Raw genomic sequence first — 21,026 nt, 5'->3', positions numbered from 1 at the left:
TGACGCTTCCATACAAACCATTCTGGTAGAGATAATTATAACAGATGTTATTTTCTTCATACACATGTTTACTTGACAAATTTCGTTAAGAATGCTCAGAATCTTGTGCATGCTCAGAATTTTCAAATTCTTGTACAGTGGACCCTCGAATTTCGTAATTAATCCGTTCCAGAGAGTCTACGAAAGGCAAAATTTACAAATGGCGAAACCATTATCCCCATAAGAAATAATGTAAATCCAATTAATCCATTTCAGACACCCAAAAGTATTACCTGGAGTTTACCTGGAGAGAGTTCCGGGGGTCAACGCCCCCGCGGCTCTGTCTGTGACCAGGCCTCCTGGTGGATCAGAGCCTGATCAACCAGGTTGTTGCTGCTGGCTGCATGCAAACCAACGTATGAGCCACAGCCCGGCTAATCAGGAACTGACTTTAGGTGCTTGTCCAGTGCCAGCTTGAAGACTGCCAGGGGTCTGTTGGTAATCCCCCTTATGTGTGCTGGGAGGCAGTTGAACAGTCTCGGGCCCCTGACACTTATTGTATGGTCTCTTAACGTGCTAGTGCCACCCCTGCTTTTCATTGGGGGGATGGTGCATCGTCTGCCAAGTCTTTTGCTTTCGTAGTGAGTGATTTTCGTGTGCAAGTTCGGTATTAGTCCCTCTAGGATTTTTCAGGTGTATATAATCATGTATCTCTCCCTCCTGCATTCCAGGGAATACAGGTTTAGGAACCTCAAGCGCTCCCAGTAATTGAGGTGTTTTATCTCCGTTATGCGTGCCGTGAAAGTTCTCTGTACATTTTCTAGGTCGGCAATTTCACCTGCCTTGAAAGGTGCTGTTAGTGTGCAGCAATATTCCAGCCTAGATAGAACAAGTGACCTGAAGAGTGTCATCATGGGCTTGGCCTCCCTAGTTTTGAAGGTTCTCATTATCCATCCTGTCATTTTTCTAGCAGATGCGATTGATACAATGTTATGGTCCTTGAAGGTGAGATCCTCCGACATAATCACTCCCAGGTCTTTGACGTTGGTGTTTCGCTCTATTTTGTGGCCAGAATTTGTTTTGTACTCTGATGAAGATTTAATTTCCTCATGTTTACCATATCTGAGTAATTGAAATTTCTCATCGTTGAACTTCATATTGTTTTCTGCAGCCCACTGAAAGATTTGGTTGATGTCCGCCTGGAGCTTTGCAGTGTCTGCAGTGGAAGACACTGTCATGCAGATTCGGGTGTCATCTGCAAAGGAAGACACGGTGCTGTGGCTGACATCCTTGTCTATGTCAGATATGAGGATGAGGAACAAGATGGGAGCGAGTACTGTGCCTTGTGGAACAGAGCTTTTCACCGTAGCTGCCTCGGACTTTACTCTGTTGACGACTACTCTCTGTGTTCTGTTAGTGAGGAAATTATAGATCCATCGACCGACTTTTCCTGTTATCCCTTTAGCACGCATTTTGTGCACTATTACGCCATGGTCACACTTGTCGAAGGCTTTTGCAAAGTCTGTATATATTACATCTGCATTCTTTTTATCTTCTAGTGCATTTAGGACCTTGTCGTAGTGATCCAATAGTTGAGACAGACAGGAGCGACCTGCTCTAAACCCATGTTGCACTGGGTTGTGTAATTGATGGGTATTTAGGTGGCTGGCAGTCTTGTTTCTTAGAACCCTTTCAAAGATATTTGTGATATGGGATGTTAGTGCTTTTGATCTGTATTTCTTTGCAATTGTTTTACTGCCACCTTTGTAGAGTGGGACTGTGCCTGCTGTTTATAGTGAGTGTGGGATGACCCCTGTGTCCATGCTCCCACTCCATAGAATGCTGAAAGCATGTGACAGGGGCTTCTTGCAGTTCTTGATGAATACAGAGTTCCATGAGTCTGGACTTGGGGCAGAGTGCATGGGCATATCATTTATTGCCTTTTCAAAGTCTTGTGGTGTTAGGATAATATCAGAGATTTTTGAGATGATAAAATTTTGGGTCTCGTTCATAAAGAATTTATTTAGATTGTCGACCCTTAGTCTAGTTAATGGCTCACTGAAAACTGAGTGTATTGGGACTTTAGTATCTCACTCATTTTTTTGCTGTCATCTCTGTATGTCCCATCTGGCCTAAGCAGGGGCCCAATACTGAATGTTTTACCCTTAGATTTGGCATGAAAGAAGTAGTATTTTGTTACGTTTTTTAAATTTCCTTCATAGGTTTTAGTTCTTCCTGAGATTCCTGTCACCGAAAGATTCCTTAAGCCTAAGTTCGATATTTACTATTTCTCTGACCAGTGTCTCCCTTTGTATTTCAGACATATTGGCAAATCTCAGCAGCTCTGTGATTCTTCACCTTTGTCTGAATAGGGAACATATCTCTCTTTCTAGTTTACATCTTCTCTTTCTTTTTCTTAATGGAATGTGCCTTGAGCAGACCTCAAGAGCCACAGAGTTAATTTTTTCTAGGCAAAGGTTCAGATCCATGTTGTTTAGGATATCTTTCTAGCTTGATTCATTCAGGACATGGTTGACTTGTTCCCATGGTATGTTTTTGTTACTGAAGTTGAATTTTGTGAAGACACTTTCATGACTGATCACATTTTCCTGGTCAGCTCTGTGCATACATGTCTGTATCTCTGTTATGTTGTGATCTGAGCTGCTCATCATTATGAAATGTTTCAAGTAAAATGTTTCTGTAGATAGTAATAATGTTTGTGGCATGCTACGAGTATGTTACATTTTATTCGGCCTATGTCACACTCCCATATAGGCTGCCTCCCAACCAGCGAACCAAGTGCTAAGGATTTAATGATCTATAGGGTACCCTAATCATAGACAAGCTCGCCAATGCTGAAGCAATGTGGTTCACTTGTGCCAAGCTGACAGACCTGCCTGGGCTGCTAGTCGAGTACTGTGCATTCTCTGGCTTTTACTTTTGCAAAAGCAATTATTCCACCACTGTACATATTGCACATAGTGTATATACTTGTAAATACAACCTTGTTAATACTTGGTGAAGGAAAATACAAGTAATATTCTATTGTTGAGTTTTGTTTGCTCCACTTTAATCCCATTATGACCAGGTATACTGGCCATACTATACCTGTGTTCATAATAAGGATAGTAGATTAAAAAAGTTGTCACTGTTAGATTAAGGCCAGGCCAGTGTGTGGATGGAGAAAGGACCATACAATGGAACTTTATGTTTTAGACTTAGTGTCCAAATGCTCAGTCTTTCAGAGACAACTCCATGCAAACCCTACAGGAAATATATAAGCACCTCATTGTTAATGATTAAATATCTGAAATCTTTATAGTGTACAGTGGACCCTCAAGTTTTGGCAGCATCGACTTTTGTGAAATCCGACTTTCGGCAAGTTTTTTCGGCAAAATTTGGCCTCGCAGTTCGTGATTAGACTCATGATTCAGCGACCATCCGGTACCCGTCTGCCTGTCACCGTGCACACAAAGCCAGTCTCCCATGCCATTCACGCTCAGTGTGCCATTGTTTACCAACACGTGACCATCACCCCGCGGGTTCATATGTAATAATCCATTTTTTTTTGTGATTGCAACTGCTAAATAAGTCACCATGGGCCCAAGGAAAGCTAGTGCAAGCCCTTTGGTAAAGAAAGTGAGGAACACGATCGAATTCAAGAAGGAAATCATTGAAAAATATGAGAGTGGAGTGCGTGTTACAGAGCTTGCCAGGATGCATGGCAAACCCCATTCAACCATCACTTCGATTGTGGTGAAAGGAAAGGAAATAAAGTGTGCTGTTGTTGCAAAAGGGGTAGATATGCTGACAAAAAGGAGATCACAAATCCTCGAAGAAGTGGAGATGTTATTGTTGGTGTGGATTACCGAAAAACAGATTAAGGACATTTGTGCAAAGTGGACTGAAGTGCAAATATTTATGGATGAACTTCACCCTAACAAAGCTGTTGCAGGCCGTATTGGCAACATGTACAATGACAGTGTTGTGTCCCACTTCAGACAAATCTTAAAGAAACGCCAGAAACAGAGTTTTCTGGACAGATATTTTGTGCGACAGGGTTCCAGTGACTCTCAAGTTGTTCCCAGTGCCAGTGTCTTTAAAAAATAAAGAAGGGAAGTAACCCCAGATAAGGACTTCATATCTGAAGTTCTAATGGAAGGAGATTCTCCTTCCAAACAATAGTGTACACCTTCCTCCTATCCCCTCCTCCCGTCTTCCATCCACCCAGAAGTCTTGAGTAAAGGTAAGTGTAATGTTATTATTATTTTTTATATGCATGTACTTGATTTCTCATTGTTTTCAGTATGTAAATTTTTATTTAGTTTAAAAAAAAAATTATTTTAACATTTTTGGGTGTCTGGAACGGATTAATTTTATTTCCATTATTTCTTATGAAGGAAATGGTTTCGCCATTCAGCAATTTCGACTTTCGGCAGGCTCTCTGGAATGGATTAATCACAAAACTCGGGGGCCCACTGTATCAACTTTCTGCATTAAGCTGAAGAATGAACTGATGTTTGAAGAGCGTGTATCCCAATGAGATCTCTGTACTTTTAATAGTAATAAGATTACTAAAATTTTCTTGATATTCCATCTATATCTTGCATTGTGTAGTGTAGGCATGTGAAGCAATTATTAAATACAAAATGAATAACATATAAAGATGTAACTATTCCCAGTAGGTTGTAAGAAAGTGCCTTTGTGACCTCTGTAATCCTTCTATTTTTCACACTACCTCTCAGGGAATGAGAAAAGGATGTACAACGAAATAGAAGCTTCTGCAGTAAAACTAAACATCATTATCCAGATAAGTTGTGATAAATGATTTGAAAACTGACAAGTTGAAAACTGAGACACTTACGCAACATATGGGAATCTTTATTAATCCTTTCAGGGTCAGCAGGCCCTCTCCTAAACTCTGGGTCAGAAATTTTTCAAAAAAAAAAAAAAATTATTTTTTCTTATGAAATGATAGAGAATCTTTTCCCGATCACCATGACACCAAAAGTATGAAATTTGATGGAAAACTTATGGAATTATGTTCTCACTAAGTTAGCAGTCTCGAAGATGTTTACGCATCGGCGATTTTGCCCACTTTGAGCTCTATTTTCTGTCAATTCCAATGTACCAGTTGACAAAAATTGTACATATTTTGCTAGAACTCCATTTTTTCTATCAATGAGTACAAGAAACCACCCATTTACCGATTTTAACTATCCAATAAAGTGGTCAGAAAATGGCAGTTTTTGCCAATTTCACACAAATTTCAAAAGATGCCAATTTCCAAATAGGGTCCAGAATAAACAAGACAGACATTCCTGGCACTAAAATAATATTTCCTCTGTTCATTACTCATGTCCCCAGGCCTCTGTTACATTTCTTTTGCTTTCCACTTTGAATTTTTATTCTCAGAAAAATAGAAGATTTATGTTAAGCAGACTACTTCATCAGTGTAGAAATGGCATAAATAATATCAGTGCACTTGTGAAAGAATATTAGATTCAGCGATTGATGTGTATTGGACACATGGCATGATTTGTTTACCTTTGAATTTTGGCAAAAATCGAACATATCTGCTACTTTGAGCTCAATTTCAAGGTATTTTTCATTGTGAAACCAGTCAAAATCATTTCAATTTCTGTAATATGGCTTCCATTCTATAAAATGAGATCAGGAAAACTAGAATACAACCATAAATAGCATACGAAAATACACTGCAAAGTCGCTCTTTTAAACCAAAAACATGGTCAGTTTTTTTTTTCTCATTATGCACTGTGTGCTGCAGCATTTTTTTATACTGTGCACACTGACCACATAGACCCATTCTTTCATATGTAGGCCTACCAGCTTTCTCTCGCTAGATTTGAAGGCGCTAGAATTTATGCATACTAGCACAGCACCAACCCTGAAAGGGTTAAGGAAAAGTTTTGCCACGCAGTGGGTTCTTCAGCCCAATGCAAAGCAGAGAGGGGTAAGAAGAGGAGGAGATTGAGGTAATCAGTCCCTCAGCCTGAAATCAATGTGTTCAATCTATCTCTCTTGTAGAAAGTACAGCATATGACTGGAGAAGTGACTTATATACTGTAGACAGGTGAGTCGAAGCAGGAGGCAGTGGGATCACAGTGGTACCATCCACTAGTGTAAGTAGGTCTTCATCTGAAGGTTGGACAAGTATTGAAGAATTCCTTGTATCAAGTTCCCATCTCCTTACCCCTCTCTGCCTTGTATTAGACTGAAGAAGCCACTGTATGGCAAAACGTTTCCTTAATAAACATTCCCATATGTTGCATAAGTGTCTCAGTCTTCAACTTGTCAGTATATATATTAGACACTGCAACATCATGGGAACTTGATACAAGGAATTCTTCAATATTTCTCCAAACTTTGGATGAAGATCTACTTACACTAGTGGATGGTACCACTGTGATCCCGCCTCCTCCTGCTTCGACTCACCTGTCTACAGTATATAAGCCACTTCTCCGGCCTTATGCTGTACTTTCTACAAGAGTGATGGAGTGAACACGTTGGTTTCAGGCTGAGGGACTGATTACCTCAAACTCATCCTCTCCTTACCCCTCTCTGCTTTGTATTGGACTGAAGAAGCCGCTGTGTGGCAAAATGTTTCATTGGAAAATCCTAGAGAGATCATTACCAAACTTGCACATGAAAATCACTCCTTATGAAAGCAAAAGACTCGACAGGAGATGTAGCATTCCCCCAATGAAAAGAAGGGGCCCCACGAATACATTGAGAGACAACACACCAAGTGTCCAAGACTGTTCAATTGCCTACCAGCATACATAAGGGGGGTTACCAATAGACCTCTGGCTGTCTTAAAGAAGGCACTGGACAAGCACCTAAAGTCAGTACCTGATCAACCGGGCTGCAGTTCGTACATCAGTTTGAGTGTGGCCAACAGTAACAGCCTGATTGACCAGACCCTGATCCATCACATGGCCTGGTCTTAGACCGAGCTGCAGGGGTGCCGACCCCTCAAAACCCTCTCCAGGTAAACAACATGTAGTAGCTCAATGTGTGTCTACATGAAGGGTATTCCAGGGGATCTATGCCCCCATGGCCTAGTCCACTACCAGGCCTCCCGGTGGATTAGGACCTGATCAACCAGGCTGTTACTGCTGGTCACACGTAGTCTAAGATACAAACCACAGCCCGGCCGATCCAGCACTGACTTTAAGTATCTGTCCAGCCCCTTCTTGAAGGCAGCCAGAGGTCTATTGGTAATTCTCCTTATGATTGGTGGGAGGCTGTTGAACAGTCTTGGGCCCGGACACTTATTGTCTTTTCTCTTAGTGTACCAGTGGGGACCCTACTTTTCATTGAAGGTATTTTGCACTGCCTGCTCTGTCTTTTACTTTTATAGGGAATGATTTCTGTGTGCAGATTTGGGACCACTCCTAGGATTTTTCAAGTGTAGATTTTGGATTTTGACATATCTCTCACTTGCGTTCCAGCGAGTACAAGTCAAGTGCTTCCAAGTATTCCCAGTGGTTGAGGTGTTTGATGGAACTTATATGTGCAGTAAAGGTTCTCTGTGCACTCTTTAGGTTGGCAATTTCACCTGCTTTGAATGGAAATGTTAATGTGCAGCAATATTCCAGCCTAGAGAGAATAAGTGATTTGAAAAGGATCATCATTCACTTGGCATCTCTATCATTTTCCTATCATTGGGACTTCAGTATTTCACTCATTTCTTCGCTGTTATCTGTGTAGGTCCCGTCTTGTTTAAGCAGGGGCCTAGTAGTAGTTGTAGTTTTTGCCCTAGATCTGGCATAACAAAATAATTTTTTTTTTTTCAATTTCATTTATGGCCTTGGGTTCTTCCAGTATTTCTTGGCTCTTGTATGATTCCTTAAGCTTAAGCTTGATGTTTTCTATTTTCTGCCAGTCCCTTCTTCCATGTCTCAGATATACTGACCCCTATCAGAGGCTCTGCGATTCTTCGCCTTCACATGTAGATGGAGCATCTCTCAATTGCCATGGACTTAATTCTTTCTGGGCAAAGGTTTGGATCCATGTTGTTTAGGATATCTTCCCAGCTTGTTTCATTTAGGGCATGGTTAATTTGATCCCACTGAATGTTTTTGTTATTGATCTTGAATCTGGTGATGGTACCCTCGTAACTGATTTCATTTTGCTGGTCATGAGCCCTGCACATTCATGCCTGTATGTACTTCTTTTATGTTTTGATCCGAATGTTTTGTCTTTGATAGCATTTTATTTCATACCATATTATCATTATTAGTGAAAATAAGGTCAGATATATTTTCCAGTCTTGTTGGTTCCACTGTTTGCTGGCTTAAGGTGAATTTGTTACAGAGATTCAGTAGCTCATGTGTGTGTGAACTTTCATCTGAGCTGCCTCCTGGGGTTATCTCTGCTAAAACAGTTTCCACATTTCTTCATTTTATATGTCCTAAGTTGAAATCACCCAATAACAAGCAAGATATTTGTGGTTGGGGTTGGGAGATTTTCCAGACAGTAGTCAATTTTCAAAAGCTGTTCCTGGAATTGTATGAAAGTTGCATCAGGAGACTCATATACAACCACAATGACGAGGCTTTGGTTTTCAGTCTTTACTGCCAAAATTTCAACTACATCATTTGTGGTGTTTAGTAATTCTGAGCAAATGGGTGACTCTGTGACATATAGGCCAACCCTCCCTTGTTGTCTATACTTTCATTGTCAAAATGATCCTTTGTGTGTTTCTGTGAAAGCTGCAAACATTTCATTTGACTCTGTGAACAGTCTACTGATGGAAGGTATTTGGTTGTTTGTTGGTGGCTTTTGACACTGCATATCTGCAAATACAATGTTGTTGTATTGATGGTTTGTAGGAGGGCTTTATTTGCTGTTGCTAATATCTGTTCTGGAGTGGGAGCCACTGTGCCTCCACTCCAGTATTGAACTGCGGTGGTGTAGTATTTCTGTAATTTCCTGCCAGTGTCTTTTTTCTTCCATGCACTAAAAAATCTGTTTCTCTTGAGTGGTTGTAACTACCCTGGTTTGTTTCCCAAGGTCTGTGTGATCTTTTCCTTCTAGTCTATTTTAAGTAGTGTGCCTGATAGTATGTGTTGTAACATTTTTTTTCATTACCTGATGAATAACACATTTCAGGGTGAAGTAGTTTATAAGAAGAAGAATTGCATACTCTTTTGGGTATGAGATCACGGCATTTTTCTGGTGATCAAAATTGCACGTCCCACCTGTTTTTCCAGATATTCCATGCCTATTGTTACCCAAGGCATAGAATTTGCACAGATGTGATTTTTGTTTGCTAGGACTATTTTTGTGGCTGGGTTCCATACTGATGCAGTTTTCCATGACCCCCTACTATCTTCGCCCCATGTACTAGCACCAGTGCCACCACCAGTTAGTACTGGTAGTGTGTCAACAATATTACCAGAGGCTTCCTCTCCCTTTTACCATCTCCAAAAGTATTGCTATTTTGTGTTTCTGGGTCTTGTAAGTTTAGATCTTTCCCTCTTTCTTCAGTACCAGGTCTGCTATCTCCATCTGGTGCACTGTCTTGCATTTCTGTAACAGCTTCAGCTGGTCCACTCTCTTTACTTTCCCAACTGTCAAACAAAACTCAAATTATCAAAAAAAGATATTTTTTTGGTGTTTCTGTCTTTTAGTATATGTAAGTGAAAATTTCTCCCAGTGTGTTCTGTAAATTGGGTAGCCCCCAAAACATTTCTCTGTTTTAATATCAGTAGTGGTATATTGGTGGATATTTGCACAACTTCTTTTTTTTTTTTCCGAAATTATATGCTACCCAAGCGATGTCTTGCTTATAACTATTTTTGCATGTTACACAGGTTTTCATGCTGGTAATTTTTTTCTGTGTTGAGTATACACCTACCATCCGACTTACGACCTGCTCGACTTACAACCACTCGACTTACGACCGTGTTTTTTATGCCAAATTTCTGGGAAATAAACAACTATTTGTGTTGTACACAGTGTTTATCCTAAACCTTACAGTATAAAATACAGTACTAACAACATGAAAAGTAAAGTGAAACATGAAATACCAAAATAAAACAATAAAATAAAGTCATTACAAAAATGTTTTGTTGATATTCAGTAGTAAAGTTCGACTTACGACCATTTCGGCTTACGACCGGTTTCTTGGAACCAAACTCGGTCGTAAGTCGGATGGTAGGTGTATATGATTTATAATTTATTTATATCAGTGTCTACTAGAGAAAAAGGTATTTTGATGTAGAAATTATACTGTTAAAAGTACAGTGGACCCTTGAGCAACGATTTTAATCCTTTCCAGAGAGCTTGTCCTTAGCCAAATTAATTTTCCCCATAAGAAATAATGGAAATCCAATTAATCTGTTCCAGACAGCCAAAAGTATTAAAAAAATAATTTTTTTTACATGAAATATACATTTCTCTACAAAAAAACAAAAAACAATGAGATATGCACAATAAATACATAAATACTAAAATGACACTTACCTATATTGAAGAGTATTGATGAGTGATGAGACACTGTTTTTCTTGAACACTGGAATTTTCACAGTGATACATGAGTAAAGGCTTCACTTTGCAATCCCCACTAGCATTACAACAAAACATGAGAGTTAGCCTGTCCTTCATAGGCTTATGTCCTGGGAGTGCCTTTTCCTCCTGAGTAATGTAAGTCCTGTTTGGCATTTTCTTCCAGAAGAAGCCTGTTTTCTCACAATTGAACACTTGTTGGGGTTGGAATTTTTCAGCTTGCCATTCCTTATCACACTGTGTATGCCACTACGATTCTTAAATCTCTCAAACCAACCTTTGCTGGCCTTAAATTCACCAATATGAGCACTAGTTCCAGGCATTTTTTTCCTGTTCATCTAGGTTTTAGTCAACTGGTGTAGGTTGCATCCTGCGGGACAAGATTAAGGACCCCAATGGAAATAAGTTAGACAGTCCTCGATGACGCACTGACTTTCTTGAGTTATCCTGGGTGGCTAACCCTCTGGGGTTAATTGTTTCTCAGTAATTGTTTCTCGTTAAGCCACACCAACAATACTCTCTCCACATCTTTGAGTAGTACAACTGACAGTGGTGCAGCAACAGCTGACGGTGGTGCAGCAGCAGCTGACTGTAGTAAAGCAGCAGCTGATGGTGGTACAGCAGCAGCTGACTGTGGTGCAGCAACAGCTGATGGTGGTGAAGCAGCAGCAGCAGCAGCTGATCGTGGTACAGCAGCAGCTGACAGTGATGCTGCAACAGCTGATGGTGGTGCAGCAGCAGCAGCAGCAGCTGTCCGTGATACAGCAGCAGCTGACAGTGGTGCAGCAGCAGCAGTAGCTGACTCTGGTACAGCAGCAGGTGACGGTGGTACAGCAGCAGCTGATGGTGGTGCAGCAACAGCTGACCGTGGTATGATAGTATTTTGACAGTACTTATTTCTCACCCTTTTACCACAAGGTTGGCACTAGAAGCTTTCTTTGGGCCCATGGTGGCTTATTTATCAGGTACAAGCACTAAAAACAACGGAATAATACAAAATGTATCGAGTGTATACATGGAACCATCCGCCCTGGCTTGTAAACAGTGGCACACTAGCTGAAGGCAGGGCAGCTGAGGCGCTCAGGCTGGACGGACAGGCGGATGCATTCGGGATGAATGTCCTTATCTGAGGTTTTCGCCATTGGTCAAGCCAATGTTTTTATGCAAAAACTCATCGTTGCCCAATTTTATCATTAGTCAATGCCATCGTTGGTCGAGGGTCCACTGTATTTGATTAGTGTGTTGAGTGAACTGGTGACCACTGCCAGCTTCAACAACCTGATGATTTGTGGTTAGTATATATCACTATACAGTAGACCATCATTTAACATGAGTATTTGGCATGAATCATTTGGCATGATTCGGACAACAATATACTATCTCAAACGAACACGATTTCTCTACCTTCCTTAGAAAAGCTGTCATTTCTGTAACAGATTAGACAAGTGCCCTTAACCCTTTGAGGGTTTTCGTCGTACTAGTACGTCTTACGCGTAGGGGTTTTTGACGTACTAGTACTCATAAATTCTAACGACCTCAAATCTAGTGGGAGAAAGCTGGTAGGCCTTCATATGAAAGAATGGGTCTATGTGGTCAGTGTGCACAGTCTAAAAAAAATCCTGCAGCACACGGTGCATAATGAGAAAAAAAAAACTTTTTCCATTTTTTTTTAATAAATCAGCGAATTTGCAGTGTATTTTCGTATAGTATTTATTGTTGTATTCTAGTTTTCTTGGTCTCATTTTATAGAATGGAAGACATATTACTGAAATTGAGATGATTTTGACTGGTTTTACAATGAAAGGTGCCTTGAAATTGAGCTCAAAGTAGCAGAAATGTTCGATTTTTACCAAACTTCAAAAGTAAACAAATCGTGCCAAGCGTGCAATACACGTCAACTGGTGAGTCTAATATTCTTTCACAAGTGCACCAATAATATTTATACCATTTTTTACACTAATGCAGTAGTCTGCATAACAGTAAATCTTATATTTTTTGTGAGAATAAAAATTCAAAGTGGAAAGCAAAGAATGTCTTTCTTGTTTATTCTGGACCCTATTCCGAAATTGGCATCTTTTGAAATTTGTGTGAAATTGGCAAAATTGCTAAATTCTGACCACTGTACTGGATAGTTGAATTTATAAATGGGTGGTTTCTTGCACCCATTCGATAGAAAAAATGGAGTTCTAGCGAAATATTCATGTTTTTTGTCGACTAGTACAGTGAAATTGGCCGAAAATGGGGCTCAAAGTGGGCAAAATTGCCGATCCGTAAACATCGCCGAGACCGCTAACTTTGCAAGAGCATAATTCCGTAAGTTTTCTATCAAATTTCAAACTTTTGGTGTCGTTATGATCGGGAAAAGATTCTCTATCTTTTCATAAGAGAAAATAATTTTTTTTTTTTTTAAATTTGGCCGACCCTGAGAACGAGTTTCGGAGAGGGCCTGTCGACCCTCAAAGGGTTAATACATATATACGTGTGGTGCATATAGTGTACCTTACTATTATATTGTGCATTATTATTTTTATTATTTTTTTCATCACAAGCTAATGCTAACTACCTCCAATACTTTTTTACTTCTTTCTTACTGCTATTAATTGCTCATAATTTTATGTTACAAGTCAAATCTTACTCCAAATTAATATTATTCATTGTTCTTACCTGTCCATTTAATTTTGTTTACCACTACTTGCTTTTTTAGTCACTTTTTATTGTGTGTGCAATTAGTGTATATTCCAATTACTTTTTTGCAAGTACCAAAACTATCTTTTGCTAGCTAGTACCAACTACCTCATTTTTTTTTTACTTTCTATTGTGCAATAAACTGCTCAACTTATTTAATATTACAAATCAGATCTTACTCCTAAACCAATATTATTTCATAGTGACTATCTGTCCATTTAACTTGTTTACCATTACTTAATTGTAGTCCCTTATATATTTTTTTTTCCTTTATTTTAGCTTTATATAACTACCTTAGCTCATATATTCACAATTGTTAAAATAATCAAGGTGCTATTCTCAGGTGCTAAAGTTAATAAGTTCACTATTTTGCCATTATACTCCAAAGCTCATTTATTTGATTACCACTTTATTGTTCACCACAACTTATATTAGTCCCTTTTATATTATAATTTTATATTATAATTCTAACTTTAAAGAATTACCTTTAAAGTACTACCTACTATCATATTCCCAAGCTCCATTATTTGATCGTCACTTTATTTGTTCACCACAAATTATTTTAGTCCCTTTTATATTGTCTCCTTTATTTTAGCTTTAAAAAACTACCTTAGCTCATTATTTTTACATTTGTTAAATAATTCAGGTGCTATTTTTTTTTAGCTTTAGAATATTTACTTTATTTTTTACTTAATTCTAACTATAGATTTACTACAAATCTTATGATTACAAGCATTGATCCTGATACCAACCTCTTATTTAATGACTTAAATGAATCAAACAGTTACTGTAATTACTACACAGCAGAACAATCAAAGGCACTTCTCAGAGCCAACAACAACATAACTATCTTTAACTACAATATCAGATCTTTAAGCAAGCATTATGATGACCTCCTAGCATTACTAAATTCCTTGCATGCCAATATGTCCATCATTACACTAACTGAAACCTGGCTAAAGCCTGATACTACAGATGTCTATGCCATTCCTGGTTACACAGCCATACACAACTGTAGGCCAGACCAACAAGGGGGTGGCACAGCTATATACTACTCAGACCAACTAGAATGTATCACTAATACTTGCACAAGGGATGAACATGGGGAATATATAATAGCTAAATTCAAATCCAAATACCTACAAAAACCTCTCACAGTGATAAACATCTACAGAGTTCCACAATCAAACATTAGCCAATTTAGTCAAAACCTAGGAAGTAGGATAACTGATGCACGCATGAACAAAGATCACTTACTACTGTCAGGTGACTTCAATATAAATCTCCTGCAAGACCAGGACCCACACGTTACTGAATTCACAAACACAATGAGTAACTGCATGTTGCTACCAACAGTAGCAAAACCTACAAGAGTTACAGAGACTAGTGTTTCCCTACTTGACCACATCTGGACCAACACCATATCCCCTTTAAAATCAGGCATAATTACAGATAATACCACAGACCACTACCCTACTTTCCTCATAACAACTCTTGGTAAAATACCCCAAGACACTACTAAAGTCACCTTCAGACTTCACAATGAGGCAGCCATTAATAACTTCACAACAGCAGTAACAAACATTGACTGGCACACTGAGCTAGAAATCTATACAGATATTGACGAATGTTTTAATAATTTTCTAAAAAAGACCCAATACCTTTATAACAAGCACTGCCCTAAAAAAACTAAACAGATAACAGCTAAGAGACTGAACAGTCCCTGGCTAACACCCAGCATTCTCAAATCCATAAATACAAAACACCGATATGAAAAACAGTACAGAGTGGGTCACATAACCAGAGACCAAACAAAATGTTACTCGTCAATCCTAACCAGCCTGATAAGAAGGGCAAAAAAATTGTATTATGAGAACACATTATCCAACTTACGAGGTGATATAAAAAAGACCTGGAAGAACCTATCAGAAATTCTGGGAACAAAAAGGATATCACGACATAGCGAAATAAAATTAGCAAAATCAGATGAACCCCAACTCCCACCAACAGAAACAGCAAACAGACTCAATGATTTCTTCTCCACTATAGGTCAAAACCTTGCCAATAAAATCCCAAGCTCAGATACCCCACCAAATGACTACCTCACTGGCAACTACCTGAACACACTGTTCCTAGCTCCGACTAACCCATACGAAGTCTCCCTTATTATCAACGCACTGAAAAACAAGGCAGGAGATTTAAATACCTTACCACCCTTTATATACAAAAAAGCGTCACAAGTACTATCACCAATCATTGCAACACTCTTTAACAAATCCATTGAATCCTCCACCTTCCCTACAGTTCTCAAAATTGCAAGGGTCACCCCGATCCATAAAGGAGGAGACCAAACAGAGTTGAATAACTATAGGCCAATATCCAATTTACACCCTCTCTCAAAAATCTTCGAAAAATTAATTCATAAACGAATCTACTCCTACCTCATCTCCCAAAACATTCTCAACCCCTGCCAATTTGGATTCAGGCCTAATAAAAATACTAATGATGCTATTATACACATGCTAGAACATATATACACTGCAATAGAGAAAAAAGAAGTCACACTGGGGATCTTCATTGACTTACGTAAAGCTTTTGATACAGTTGACCATGACTTGCTCCACGTAAAATTGTCACACTATGGTATTAGAGGGCACTCCCTCAACTACCTCAAGTCTTACCTCAGCAACAGAAGCCAATATGTGTACACAAATGGGGCAAGCTCTTCCGCACAACCAATTACAGTTGGTGTCCCACAGGGAAGTGTCCTTGGCCCTCTTCTCTTTCTCCTATACATAAATGACCTACCAAATGCTTCGCAATTACTCAAACCCACACTTTTTGCAGATGACACTACATACGTCTTCTCTCACCCGAGCCCAGTCACGCTAGCCAATACTGTAAACACCGAATTACAGAAAATAGCTACCTGGATGAGGACTAACAAACTTACACTAAACATTGACAAAACCTACTTCATTCAGTTTGGTAACAGAGCTACAGATGTACCTCTTAACATAACGATAAACGGATCACCTATCACAAAGCTAACAGAGGGAAAATTCTTAGGAATCCACCTCGATAATAGACTCAAATTTCATACACATATACAACAAATTTCTAAGAAAATTTCCAAGACTGTAGGCATACTATCGAAGATACAGTACTATGTTCCACAGTCAGCCCTCCTGGCCCTTTATCACTCTCTTATTTACCCCTATCTCACCTATGGAATTTGTGCATGGGGCTCAACAACAATTAACCATCTCAGACCACTAATTACCCAACAAAAGGCTGCAGTTAGAATGATAACAAATTCTCACTACAGGCAACACACTCCACCAATATTCAAAACACTCAACCTACTCACCATACAAAACATCCATACTTATTACTGCACCTATTACATACATAGAACACTTAACTCTGATATTAACCCTCCCCTCAACCAGCTCCTTGCCAACCTCAACAGAACACATGACCATAACACAAGGCACAGATCACTCTTTGATGTTCCTCGTGTCCATCTCACGCTATGCAAAAACTCAATGCACATAAAAGGCCCTAAAATCTGGAATTCATTACCTGTAAATATAAAAGAAACACTACCTGTTTATAAATTCAAGTCTCTTCTCAAAGTTCACTTACTCACTCAAACCAAATAAATACTGAATAACTGAACCTTATAAATTGTATATCCAAAATGTTACTCACAATTATATCACATAAATGTTAAACCTAGGACCCAATCTAACTTTGTTATTTTTTTAAATACACTACCTAACAGAATACTCCATTCTACTGAATGAACAGCAATGCATGCAACCATATGACCTGTCTTTGTAATACTCATTTGTGCTTTATAGTTATCTGTTTACAATAATGTCTTATCACTGATTTCATCATTGCTTAGTTAATCTTAAGTTAATTTTAAGCCAGCCCATAATGCTATGCATATAAGTGGCTTTGGCATGCTGGTCTTACCTGTATTTTTTTTGTACCTCTGTATGTATGCTAAAATTTCTAAATAAATAAATAAATAAATAGCACAATTGAAGAATTGCGGCACAATTTTATGTAATACAGTGGACCCTCGACCAACAATGGCATCAATTAACGATAAATCTGACTAGCGATACATTTTAACGCAAAAATTTTGCCTCGACTAACGCTAAAAAACTCGACCAACACTGTTCGTTCCATCTGAGATGCGTCCTCTTCTGGCCAGTGTTTACAAGCCAGCCAGCCACTGCGGTCGCTTCCAAGCATACAATTGGAACATTTCATATTATCACAGCCCTTTTAGTGATTGCACCTGCAAAATATGTCACCATGGGCCCCAAGAAAGCTTCTAGTGCCAACCCTACAGCAAAAAGGGTGAGAATTACTATGGATAGTAAGAAAGAGATCATTGCTAAGTATGAAAGTGGAGTGCGTGTCTCCGAGCTAGCCAGGTTGTACACAAAACCCTAATCAACCATCGCTACTATTGTGGCCAAGAAAACGGCAATCAAGGAAGCTGTTCTTGCCAAAGGTGCGACTATGTTTTCGAAACTGAGATCGCAAGTGATAGAAGATGTTGAGAGACTGTTATTGGTGTGGATAAACGAAAAACAGATAGCAGGAAATAGCATTTCTCAAGCGATCATATGTGAAAAGGCTAGGAAGTTGCATGAGGATTTAATTAGAAAAATGCCAGCAACTGGTGGTGATGTGAGTGAATTTAAGGCCAGCAAAGGTTGGTTTGAGAGATTTAAGAATCGTAGTGGCATACATAGTGTGATAAGGCATGGTGAGGCTGCCAGTTTGGACCAAAAAGCAGCTGAAAAATATGTGCAGGAATTCAAGGAGTACATAGACAGTGAAGAATTGAAACCTGAACAAGTGTTTAACTGTGACACTGACAATGTTGTAAAACACTTTAGGAATGTCATAAAGGAACGGGAGGTACAGGCCTCTATGGACAGATATGTTGTGCGACAGAGGTCCAGTGACTGTCAAGCTGGTCCTAGTGGCATTAAAAGAAGAAGGGAAGTAACCCCGAAAAAGGACTTGCCACCTCAAGTCCTAATGGAAGAGGATTCCCCTTCTAAACACTAACACCATCAACACTCTCCCCTCCTCCCATCCCATCAGTCATCACCAGATCTTCAATAAAGGTAAGTGTCATGTAACTGTACATGTCTTCTTCAGTTTGTGTGTATTAAAATTAATATTTCATGTGGTAAATTTTTTTTTTCAATACTTTTGGGTGTCTTACACGGATTAATTTGATTTCCATTATTTCTTATGGGGAAAATTAACTCGACTAACGATAATTTTGATTAACGATGAGCTCTCAGGAACGGATTAATATCACTGGTCGAGGGTCCACTGTACTTCATAAAATAAATTTAACATGGTTCACGGAAGGGGAAAAAATTTTGAGCGCACAGTCACCCGCAGGATTGGTGGTGGGTTACACCATTTGAGTCAATATGGGAGACCTACCGCAATTCCCCGTTACCCTTACCCACCCACCCACACTACCCTCCCAGCCATCAGTTTGGTTTATACATGTGTAGGATGACGACACTTGGGAAGCTCGCTGTGTTTATTTACATATGTATTTTCATTGCCATTTCTTAAATCTGCCAAGAGATTATGGCACCCAGTAGGAATACAAGTGTTGCTGAAAGTTGCAAGAAAAGGTTTAAGCGTTCAAGTCTAGGAATTGCGAAGAAAATAGAGATATTAAATAAGCTTAAGAGTGGCTCACATGTGGTGGATATAGTGAGGGCCTATAGCCTTAATGAAGCGTCAGCTAGTACAATTAAAAAGAAAGAGGCGAATATACAAGCTTGTGTAATGAATAACCCAAGATATCATCTCATGAAAAGAATGACACATAGGTCCCAACAAGTAAATAAAACAGAAAACTTGTTTCTTGAGTGGATTGAACAAAAGACAAAGAAAGATGCACCACTTAAGTTTATGTTAATTATGGAAAAGACCTTACAGTTGTTTAAAGCAGTGTGTGATAGGGAAGGAAGGCCTGATACACAGCAGGATACACAGCAGTCTACACCTGCAGACCATACCAAGTTGGGAGTGGTATTGCAATCTATTACTCTAATGAAATATCTTGTTATAACACCACTTGCTATAGTGATGAATATGGAGAATATATTTTTGCTAATTTTAGTGTAAAAAACCTTAAGACTCCTTTAACAATCGGGGCCATTTACTAGATGCCTCATACAAACATCCAAATTTTAGCAATAAACTAAAGACACCAATAACAAACAACCAAATGAACAAGCACCACCTTCTCTTAGCCAGAGACTTCAACATCAACCTTGGCCTACCAGATGACCAGCCAGTAAATAATTTCATCAACAATATGAACAACACACTTCTCATACCAACATTAACTAAACCAACCAGGCTGACTGAGACAAGTGCAACCATAATCAACCATATATGGACCAATATACTATCCCCCCTTAAATCAGGGATAATCAAACACAGTGCTACTGACCACTACCCCACCTTCCTCTTAACAAACATTAGTAAACTGCCTCTGGAATACAGCAAAGTTTCATTTAGACTCCATAATGAGGCTTCAGTAAGTAACTTCACAGCAGAGCTAGAGACGGTTGACTGGGCTACAGAATTCTACAGTGCCAGTTGTATCGATGATTGGACAGACATATTTCTTAATAAATTACTTAGACTATATAACAAACATTGTCCTGTAAAAATGAAACAGATTACGAATAAACGACTAGGTTGCCCATGGCTAACTAACAGCTTACTAAGATCCATTAACAAGAAACTTCAGTATGAAAAGCAATATAGACAGGGCTTAATACACAAAGATATTATTAAACACTATTCATCAGTTCTCACCAAACTAATAAAAAAAGCCAAACAATTGTAGTACTACAGCAGATTCACAGAAGCAAGAGAAGATATAAAAAAAAGACCTGGAAAACACTCTCACAGATTCTGGGCACTCACAAACTGAAAAGAACTAGGGATATTGTCCTAATTAAACTGAACAATACATCACTACAGCCTATTGATACAGTAAACAAGATAAAAGATTTCTTCTCAACCATAGGATCAAATCTCTCCAGTAAAATCCCAGGTACCAATGTCCAAACAAGTGATTACTTAGATGGGAATTTCCGAACCACCTCCTATCTTGCACTACTGAGCCCACTGAAATCACCATGATAATCAAGTCACTTAAAAATAAGTCAGGGAACCTGTCTCGAGTCCCACAAATATTATACAGTGGACCCCCGCATACCGTTGGCATCACATAACGTTAAATCCGCATACCGATACATTTTATCTCTAAGATTTTGCCTCGCATACCGCTAAAAAACCCGCTCAACGCTATTCGTCCGAGACGCGTCTAATGTGCCGCCTGAGCCAGCCTCACATGTTCCGCCGGTGGCATTGTTTACCAGCCAGCCTCTGCGGTAACATCCAAGCATACAGTTGGAACATTTCATATTATTACAGTGTTTTTGGTGATTTTATCTGCAAAATAAATGACCATGAGCCCCAAGAAAGCTTCTAGTGCCAACCCTACAGGAATAAGGGTGAGAATTACTATAGAGATGAAGAAAGAGATCATTGCTAAGTATGAAAGTGGAGTGCGTGTCTCCGAGCTGGCCAGGTTGTATAGTAAACCCCAATCAACCATCGCTACTATTGTGTCCAAGAAAACGGCAATCAAGGAAGCTGTTCTTGCCAAAGGTTCAACTGTGTTTTTGAAACAGAGATCGCAAGTGATAGAAGATGTTGAGAGACTCTTATTGGTGTGGATAAAT

The 21,026-nt window shown here is 39.1% G+C and overlaps 1 protein-coding gene across 1 annotated transcript in view; it reads left to right on the top strand.

Moving 5' to 3' along the window:
- Positions 1–21,026, top strand: part of LOC128691070 (UDP-glycosyltransferase UGT5) — a gene marked incomplete at both ends in the record, with an annotated part of 122,776 nt that overhangs the window by 70,005 nt on the left and 31,745 nt on the right.

This window comes from Cherax quadricarinatus, unplaced genomic scaffold, assembly GCF_038502225.1.
Source record: "Cherax quadricarinatus isolate ZL_2023a unplaced genomic scaffold, ASM3850222v1 Contig851, whole genome shotgun sequence".
NCBI lineage: Eukaryota > Metazoa > Arthropoda > Malacostraca > Decapoda > Parastacidae > Cherax > Cherax quadricarinatus.
Note: the sequence above shows the minus strand (reverse complement) of the source record. Positions and strands in the feature narration are given on the sequence as shown.